The following is a 9291-nucleotide window of genomic DNA, read 5'->3' on the forward strand; positions in this document are numbered from 1 at the left end:
ATGGTACCTTTTAGCAAAATGTAGTTTCTCTGCTTATCTCTTTTAATTAGGCTTATTTTTGCTTTTGCTTTGTCTGAGAGCATGATCTTTAGCCCTGCTTTTTTTCCCCCTGCCTTAGATGAAGCATAATAAATTCTGCTCCATCCCCTTATTTATTATTCCTTTGTGTGTATCTTTCTGTTTCAATTGTTTCTTGTGAACAATATATTTTTGGATTCTGCTTTCTAATCCATTCTTCTATCTCTTCCTTTTTATGGGTGAGTTCATCCCATTTATATACACAGTAATGGTTTACTAACCAACCCCTTCCTAGTACAAAGAAAACTGAGGCCCAAGATAATAAAATGATTTGCCCAAGGGTCAACTAGATGACAATCCTCAGAAATTAAATTTGAAGTCAGTTCCTTTTACTCCAAAGTCAATACTCTTTCCCCTATGTCATTTAGTTTTCAGAGTTAGTGTTCCAAGATAGGACAGCGATTATGTATATTGTAACACTTTGTAAGGGTTCAGTGTACCTCTGTAGGAGTAACTGCTAGTATGATTTCATACAAACATATTTATTTTTTGATATTTTAAGTTTTCTACCCAAGTGAAAACATTTTATTTTTCAGGTTCCCAAAACTTATTTATTGTAATTCTTACAATCCAAACCTAACAAAAACATTTATTGTTTTTTTCTCTTACCTTGCTAGTATCTACCTGGGACTGGACATTATGTAATTCTTAATTCAATCTAAGATGGCATCAAAGTTTTGGCCAACTATATTATACTTGGTGTCTTTCTTCATCTGTTAGATGAAAAGATATGTGGTTTTGTGCAGCTGTACGATACTGTATCTGATGAAAAACTCTGTCAGAAGCACAGTTAAAATAGACTATATCAACATCACTCCAAAGAACAGCCAATTTAGAAGGCATAAGAAGAGAAACTGGACTTGTCATTTCACTGATTTTCTCTATGTTTTGATATTCTTAGTTAAGCACCACTTCTCTGTCTTTCAGAATACTGGGTAAACCTGGATGTAGTCAATACGTTCTTCTGTTCACAATACTCAATCTAGCATTTCCTCTCCACCACATTCACCTATACTTTGACTTGCATGTCCTTTAAATAATTAAATTCATCATGTGCTTTTCATCATTCACTAGAAATGAAATGCATGAAATTGTGTAAAACTTTGACAGTCTGTGTTTCTAAGTCTGACATAAGACAAACTATTTAATGGTACTTTCAGCACTAGCAGTAATAACAAAAGATTTGACATGCTTTTAAAGTTACTGCTCTAAACTCTGTAAACTGGAGTTGATGTATTCCCCATGCACAATAATTTGAAAGGCAGTCATAACATTCAGAATCAGTTGAGAAACAAAGCCAAAAAAACCCAACGAAATAAAAATTGTTTACATGGGGACAATACACACCAACTAAAGGTTCTTCAACAAGTGAACACTTTCAGGAAGTTTTATAGCTTCCTTAGCATTTCTAAGCAGTTATGGAACTTCTATGTATGAAAATAGCTTTGTAAGCAATGATGTACAAAACACAACTAAAATCTAAAGTATGCTTCCTAACACTTGAATGTTCCTCTGGAGGAGTTTTACTTGGAACTGAGCTTCTACCTATTTGCACTATATTTCACTAATTTCTTTCAATCACATGGGAAATAGGAAAGGAAGAGGGAGAAAGAGAAACATCCAGATAAAGTATGAATGCTGTTAACAATACAAGGAGCCACTAGTATCCCTTTACCTTTCTAATTCTCAGAGCACTGAAAATTTAAGGACCTTGCTGAGATTGTCCTGGTTGACAGTTTGAGGTTGTTATTGACTATCTCACAAATACACTTTCTCTTTCTAGGTGTTGGCATCTTCTGGTTGGTTGAGCATCTTTTCAGCATCAACTCTACCCTGTCACATATCCCCAGACGTGACTATTATGTATCCACCACTGACCCAGATGCTGCCCTTCTGCCATCTGTGCCAAAAAGTTCAAGACAGAAACTAGAGACCGTGAAATGAACTGATAATTTATGCAAGCTGATGGGACTTAAACATCAAAACTCTCAGGTCAAGCTTCTGATCTTTATTTTTCCCGCCGCCCCCGCCCCCCGAAATTGAACTATTTTATTTTATTGCTCTTTCATTGTTCTCGATTTTTAACAGCTACTCTGATGCATAGCTGGGTAAGAAAGTAACCTTTTGCAAGCTCTCTAGCTACTATTATAATCAGATTCCCTCACTGTATACAGACTGACTTTTTTCCCGTGTTCATAGCCTGATCCTAAAAGACCTCAACAACCAGATCCTCTCATCAACTTAGCTTGTTGACATCAGAGAAACCGCCTGTGCTCTGTCCCTGGTGCTGAAACAAGAAACACTGTCCGCTAAAAGCCATCAAAGCTCACAGGCAATATTTAAAGCTGTGCAGGGGCCAGCCAAACTCAGAGCTTCACTTCCTGTGTTATTGTTAGGTGTCAACGAGACACACGACCAGAAGGGGACATTTTACTGGTGTGTGTGTGTGTGTGTGTGTGTGTGTGTGTGTGTGTGTGTGTGTGTGCCTAATGCTAGGAAAGTTGTGTTCTGTGTTTTCCATGCAATTGGAGCTTTTTCCCCACTCTCCCCCACCTCCTCCCCCACCAGTCGTCATGGTGATACAGAGCTCAAGACAAAATGGGCAAAGCTTAGTTAACACAGCCCTGAGAACACGGAGTCTGCCTTTCTAAATAGCTCATTTGCTCCCTACTGAGCCGCAATCTTCCACTTCCTTTTCAGTCAGAAAAAGAAAAATAGAAAAGGAAGTGGTCTATATATTTACATGATGTTTTATTACATCATATAATATCATGCTTTCTGGGAATCCATCCTACTTTTATGAATAGCAATAGTCAGTCTATTAAAGTAACAGAAATCTCCTTCCATGACAATAGAAATGGTTTTGATTACTTAAAAATGTTGGATTTATGACCAGTCCCTTTCCCTAATCTTTTTCATTTCTACTACAGTAAGGATATCTTTTCCATGAATTTGAACTCCAGACAGCTTTGTACTGACAGTCTTCCATGGATTTTAAGTGGCCTTTTTCAATCCTGCTACTATAAAATTGTTAAATTATGTAATTTTAGTAAAGGGTAATTCCAAGAGGACAGTTAGCATCTGCAAGGAGGCAGAAATTGTTCACTTCCTCATCCTCTCTGCCTTCCCTCCCAGCCCCCCTTTAAATAATGGTGCAAACAGATAATTTTATCTGAAGAATTTTTTAGATATAGGGTTGGTTCTTCTGGCTTTCAGGGAAATCCTAGTTGTTTTTTCACCTTTACAGATTAGCAATGGCACACTACATATTGTCTTTTCTGCATGATACCAATTAATGATTCTCTCTCTCTCTCTCTCTCTCTCTCTCTCTCTCTCTCTCTCTCTCTCTCTCTCTCTCTCTCTCTCTCTCTCACGCACTCACACACTCTTCTTCCTCCACCTCCTTCTGAGGAAGAAGAGGCAGGGTTTTTAAATCACTTTTCTGGTTACGAAATGAAAACACAACATGCAGTCCCTGAATTTAGTCCATGTACTCAGCCCTTTCCAAACCATATTGAAATAAAATCATTTTTACCGGATTTCTTTGAAATCATTACATACAGCAGCCTCTTTCTCTGACCTCCCTCTCTCGTGGAGTTTTCAGTTACGAAAACCGCAGGAAACAGATTTCCCTTATGTTATATAACTGGCTTCCCCCTTGCCTTTATGTTTCGGTCACCATATTTCTCACCACAGAAGAAAATGCATACAGTGGCATAGCCCAGAGAATGGTAGCTACCGAACTGAATGTCTTGTACAGATTTGCACAAGCTTGTTATCTTTGAAGAACTACCTATTTTGGCTTACCTATTGTGGAAAGGCAGGATTCATTCAATCATGATCTTCCTTGTTAGCAGAGAATAGCTTTGATGGTTGATGATTATTCACGGAAAGGATAGATTGCAAAAAAAAAATGGGAAAAATAGAATCAGATGGCAAATTTTTACATCATCTCTTAGAGGTTGACAGAAGGCTCTATCCTCTTCGCTGTTCACCCAGCTCAGACTCCAGGTTTCCGTTTCCCTCTGATCCTCCCCCAACCCTCGGTTCTCCTCCCTCCGCACCCCCCCTCCCCTTCCACCTCATCTCTCCCAACCTTTTCAGCCAGGTGCTGCCGTTTTCGAACCAATCCAGTTTGCTAAAGGCAGAGTAAAACCCTAAGGGGAGAGTAGATTGGAGATGCAGAGCTGAAAGAATGGTATATGCAATCTTGTGTTTGGGGTAAGGTGAGGTCACGAAAGGGTGTGTGTGTGTGTGTGTGTGTGTGTGTGTGTGTGTGTGTGTGTGTGTGTGTGTATGTGTGCATACAAAAGTGTAATTTAAATCTCAAGCACAGAAAGAAGTGACAGTAACACTCAGGGGGATGTCATAAAATCTGCAAATTCAATGAATGCTACTCAGTATCAGAGAAGTGGTTTAGCGGTAGCACGAATTAGTACTTTAATACTGCCCCAGAGATAACACTTGTCACAGCGCCACGTGCAGGGGAGAAGTTGGTACAACAATACACATTCAGGGAGGAGGGAAATGGTGAGGATTGCCATCCATTTCACTACCCATCCTCCCCTAAAACCCTACCCCACCTTTAAAGCCATTTTTAAACTTTAGTGTTCCCATCCCGCCCCACCTTCTCCCTTATAAAAGGCAGATTAGCTTTATCAGAAAGAACCTTCTTTACTCTAGCCCCAGAATGAATCCATTAGGGGAAATTGCCTGGAGAGGGGGACAGGAAGTCCTCAGGGACTATTTTTTTGTATGTTTATTCTAGTTATTCTAACTTTTGTCAGACCCCGAGGAAAATAAGTTGAGATTGAGGTGGAGGAAAAGTCTTGATTGCATATGAATGTAATGGAATACTATTGTGTTGTAAGAAGTGATGAAAACGATGGTTTCAGAAAAACCCGAGAACTGGTCACTAGGTGGCAGAGTGAATAGAACACTGGCCCTGAAGATGGGAGGACCTGAGTTCAAATTTACACTTAGACACTTGACATTAGCGGTGTGACCCTGGGCAAGTCATTTAACCCCAATTGCCTCACAAAAAGGGGGAAAAAAGCCTGAGGAGACATATATTAGTTAGTTTAAAGTGAAGTGAGCAGAACAAGGAGAACAGTGCACACACAGTTAACAGCAATATTGTAAAGATGATCCACCACAGTTCCAAAGGAATCATTACCAAAAAATGTTCTCCCCTACAGATAGAGAAATGATGAACTCAGAATGCAGATTGAAGCATATTCTTTTCTTTTTTTATTTTTCTTGCTTATTTTTTCCTGGAATATGGCTAACGTAGAAATGTTTTGCATAACTATATATATAAACACAAATATGTGTGTATGTATATATAGACACACATATATGAAATGAATGGATATCGCATTTCTTTCCTTCTTGATGGGTGGGGTAGAAGCAGAATGAGAGAAAATTTGAAACTGACAATAAAAATAAAATTCACTTATCTATTTGCTTCAGTTTTCATATTTAATTAATCAAATCAACCAGGCACATAGACTGTTTTCTTTGTATTTTCACTGATGAACTGTAGTTGCATTTCCTTCTTGTGGAAGTATAAGTGTGCATAAATTAAAAAAAAAAGACAAAACACCTGCAAGGAATTAGCAAAGGTATTGAGACAATTAATAGCTTCAGCAAAGTTGCAGGCTCCAAAATAAACCCTCAAAAATTAACAGCATTTTTATAAATAATAACAAAACACAAGAAGCAAAAACAGAAATGGAAATCCCATTCCAAATAACTGCAAAAAGCATAAAATATGTGGGGATTCACCCACCAAAGTACATTTGTATTAATTCAATTGCTAAGTGTTCTTTAAAGAAATAAAGAAAAACTTAAATAGCTGAAGGAATATTCATTGATTGTTGCTAACCCTAACTTAATGTAACCCTATGTAAAAAATGACAATATAATGAATATGACAATATTTCCAAGTTAATTTACACTTTCAATCTCCTATTAATCAAATTTTCAAGGGGATACCTTATAGAACTTGACAAAGTAATAACAAATTTCATTTGGAAAAACAAAAGATCTAGAATATCCACAGAAATGAGGAAAAGAAATAGGGATGAAAAGGGAGTAGCACTTTCAGACCTCAGTCTATATCAGAAAGTAGACATCCTCCAAACCATCTGATGCTGGTTTAAAAATATAGACAGAAATCAATGGAATCAATGGAATAGGCTAGACAAGAGGTAATAAGAAAGAATGGAACTCAATAACCCAGTGTTTGATAAAGTGGAAAACAAATTACCTGGGGTGGGGTGGGGGGAGGCTCTTCATTTAATAAAAACTACTGTGAAAACTAGAAAGAAGTCTGGAAGAAATTAGGCTTAGACTAATAACTTACACCATATCCCACAATACATTTTATAAGAGGATTTATATTTACTTCCATCTGTCTCTAAAATTGTTTTTTTTTGAAGTTACAATTTTTTCCCTCTTCTAATAGTACTATGTTTCTTCAGTTACTTACTTAAAAATTTTTTTAGGTCAGTGGCCTTGTTCTCACTGTCTCTCTTCCCCTTACCCCTGATTCCCCCTTCTTTGTTATACCTTTCCCTTTAGGATTTTGTTTATTAGTTCCTCTCTCCTGCTTTTATCTGCTTATATGTTTCTTCCCCCTCTTTTTTTCCTCTCAATTCAACAAGTAGATTCCTCCTTCCTCTCCTAATTCAACTAATTCAACTAATCCTGGTCACTAGTTTTTAAAATTTCATTTTTACACCCTTTCCAAAAAAAAAGGATTTCTCTTACTTTTTCCATTATCCATTGAATTTTTCTGTTTAGACCATTTTTTGATTCAAAATCCCTATAATTAACTGGTCTCTCTCCTTTCTCTGTATTTTTTTTTAAATAGGCAATTGGGGTCAAGTGACTTGCCCAGGGCCACACACAGCTAGTAAGTGTCAAGTGTTTGGTCTGAGGACCGATTTGAACTCAGGTACTCCTGACTTCAGGGCCGGTGCTCTGTCCACTGCACCACCTAGCTGCCCCTTTCTCTGTATTTTTTAAACAATCAAAGCTTCCAAGATATCCATTTTAGACTGCCCTCTAAGCAATTTCTGCTACTGCCTTGTAGGGTTTGCTCCATAGATCCCCCTTTCCCATTGTGCTTTATTCTCAGAACAATGCCAATTACTGCAGGTGTCAGAGAGGACACTGCTCCATGGTAGGACACCTTCCCCCTCCACCATCTATTTGACTCAATCCAAATGTCACAGAACAAATCCTTTAGGATTTGTTTAGATTTGGATTTAGATTTAATTTGGATTCAGTCAAAAGGCCATGCTTCAGGACCTTGAGGCTGGGAGTTCCCCACCCCTTTCTTGCTGACTTTTTTTCTTCATTTGCCCAGAAATCTCCCTGTGTACATGCTCTTGAGCTCCTCCAGATAGCAGTTGGTCCCAGGGGTTGCAACCCCTTCCACCCTCCCTTTCCCCCTACAAGTAGACTTTTCATGCACTAAATCCCTCCAGGCCTCATCCAGTGTAAGGTCCTCATTTCCCTTCACCCATAAGAGCAATCATCAGTGGAACCCCCTCCCACCTCCAAAATAATACCTCTTCCCTTTCCTTCCCTTTTCAATCTCTCCCTCCTCCTCCTCACCAATTCCGCAGTAGACTCTTCTCTTTCTGAGACCACAGATGTAATTTCCACTCATTTCTAACTTCTAATTTGCCTCTGGCATATCATTCACTGCTCTCTATCCCAGACCCCTGCCCTCCTTCCCATGTGCCCTCCTATGTTATAAAGTAATACCCCAAAAGAAGTATTCACCTGTAGGCAGGATGTCTCCAGGTTCTGTCTATAATGCCCCCTGCCTGCTGCTTCACTGTTAGATATACCAGATTTCTGCTTTTGTCTATCTCCTTGTGTACAACTAGAAAGAAGTCTATTTATTATTGGTGTTTCTGTTTTCACTCTGTTGCTGTTACAATCCTTTCCTGCTGCATTTATTCACATCTCTTGCATTTCTATTGTTTGGGATGTTCAAGAAGCAAAAAAAAAATCTCTTCAGTTTTGGTTTCCTTTCCTCAAATATTTCAAACTTTTCTTTATTATTGGATATCCATCTTTTGTCCTCTACAGGTAAGCTCAGGTGTGCAAGATAGGTCAAACTGGCCTATAACCTAAGCTCCAATGTTCTTTGGGACATATTATTCCATTCTCTCTCTCTTTTTTTTTTTGTGAGGGTGGAATAATTTCATGTTATTCAAATGTCCTTTCTTTTGTATTTGAAGATCTTTCTCCTGATGGCTTGCAGAGCTTGTTTCTGAAATTAATTGTGAGATTTAATAACTATGTGTCTTGGAGTTTACTGCCTTATCCCCCTCCACCCCCACCCCTAGTAGATCTATTTATTCTTTCAATTTCTATTATTTCTTTCAATATAGTGTTAATTTGTTTTTGTCCTATCAAGTTCTTCTGGGTGCCCTGTGATCCTCTATATATCCCATCTTTGAGACTAGCATATATTTCTTGCATAGTGAGCATATTTTTAAAATGTTCTTTTTTTTGGTTTCTCTTCTTCTAGCATGCTTTTCATTTCCGTGTATTTGCACTACCAATCTATTGTTCTCTCTTTTGTTTCTTTGGTTAGGCTTGCCATTGCAGATTCCAGTTTTTCTATTGTGCTTATTATTTTTGCTGTTCAGGACATAAATTCTGTTCCTATAATTCTCATTTTTCTTGTAAACCACTTCAGAACAATGTGGTATTCCATATTCTCCTCAAATTCCACAAAGTCCTCTGTCTTATCAAGCACTGAATCATTTTCATTCATTTGCAGTATTTATTCATGGATGCCTAAATTCATTTACTGGCTATGGAGGCCCCATTTCCTTGTGTTGTTACTAGATTTTCTGTTGATTTATTTATATTCAAGCTCTTTGAAATTTCTTCTTCCTGAAATCTTTGGTACTTTAAGTGTCTCCCCTCTCCCTTTATTTTCCTTATTACTCACTTCTTGGCTCCCTCCCCTCTGATTGGGGTTTCCTTAGGGGCTGGATGTCAGCTTCTTCCCAATTAAAAATTTTAAATAATTATTTTCTTCAGTGGATTTTTGTGCCTCTTTTACCACTTGGCTTATTCTATATCATATTTCACAAAATTCATGAAGTAGGTACCCAAAGTAAAAATTCTTATTTTCCTGTAAAACACACAGGGTCAGAAAATGACATCTTTAGTACTGAT

General features: G+C 37.9%; 1 protein-coding gene across 1 annotated transcript in view; it reads right to left on the reverse strand.

The window, feature by feature from the left end:
- The window catches only part of KCNJ6 (potassium inwardly rectifying channel subfamily J member 6), a 211329-nt gene extending 207241 nt beyond the window's left edge, over positions 1 to 4088 (reverse strand). The window contains exon 1 of the mRNA XM_020996066.2: positions 3886 to 4088. The gene's annotated coding sequence lies outside the window, so the exon portion shown is untranslated. The remainder of the gene's footprint in view (positions 1 to 3885) is intronic.
- Between the last annotated feature and the right edge of the window lie 5203 nt (positions 4089 to 9291).

This window comes from Phascolarctos cinereus, unplaced genomic scaffold, assembly GCF_003287225.1.
Source record: "Phascolarctos cinereus isolate Bilbo 61053 unplaced genomic scaffold, phaCin_HiC Scaffold_726;HRSCAF=1367, whole genome shotgun sequence".
NCBI classification, from domain to species: Eukaryota; Metazoa; Chordata; class Mammalia; order Diprotodontia; family Phascolarctidae; genus Phascolarctos; species Phascolarctos cinereus.